Below are 818 nucleotides of genomic sequence, written 5' to 3'. Positions count from 1 at the left end.
TTTCACCCATTGTTCTATCTAAAAAAACATAAATATCGAATATTGGCTGTAGCAATGCTTGGTCTAATTTTTATTTTTCAATGACTATTCGCCGAAGGCCTTAGTCAGTTTCATCCAGTATCTATTCTAGCACGGTGCAAAAAAAATTCATAAAGGTAAATTTCGAGCCGCCTTCGAACGCATCAATTGCCCCACGATGGTCGAACGCGCTGGACTAAGCTTCAACAATGAATAATTGTAGCGACGTCAAGTAGCACTATATAACGTATTTCGGTAAGGTCTAATCCTGAAACTATCGACCTGACACCTATCATCGATTTTTTTCTGCTAGGGAAAGTCTTGCGTTTGGCGAGAAGGCTTGTCCCGGCCTATGCTTTATGCGTTTACTAACATACGGTCACCAGCCTGTGTGCGGACAGTCGTTGCAGTTTAGTGTACCGTTCACCGAAACAGTTCCTGGCGATTCCGATTGGGTCCTTTAGTAAGAAAAAGCTAATTATTAGTGGGGCCTGAATTAGTTGGGACGAAACTTTCTATACTGTATACGGCTATTATAGTTATAGTGACTAACATCGTCATTTTCTAATTCTGAAAAAAGCCCATGCAAAGCTTCGTCTTTTTTTCTAGAAGGAGGCTGAAGAATGGTGCTTCACCGTTTCATTAGTCAATGGGTTTTCACAATGCAGGAAAGTCTCCTGTGTAGTACCTAGACCGATTCTATCACCAGTCTCGATTTTATAGAAAACGTGTGAATTTCCTGAAACGTTGAAATCTGCACGTCGCGTTTTATCAGAATTCTTAACAGCTGTGTGTGTATA

Source organism: Varroa jacobsoni, unplaced genomic scaffold (genome assembly GCF_002532875.2).
Source record: "Varroa jacobsoni isolate VJ856 unplaced genomic scaffold, vjacob_1.0 scaffold_489, whole genome shotgun sequence".
In the NCBI taxonomy this organism is placed as follows: Eukaryota; Metazoa; Arthropoda; class Arachnida; order Mesostigmata; family Varroidae; genus Varroa; species Varroa jacobsoni.
The sequence above is the reverse complement of the archived record's forward strand: the minus strand, read 5'-3'. Positions refer to the sequence as shown.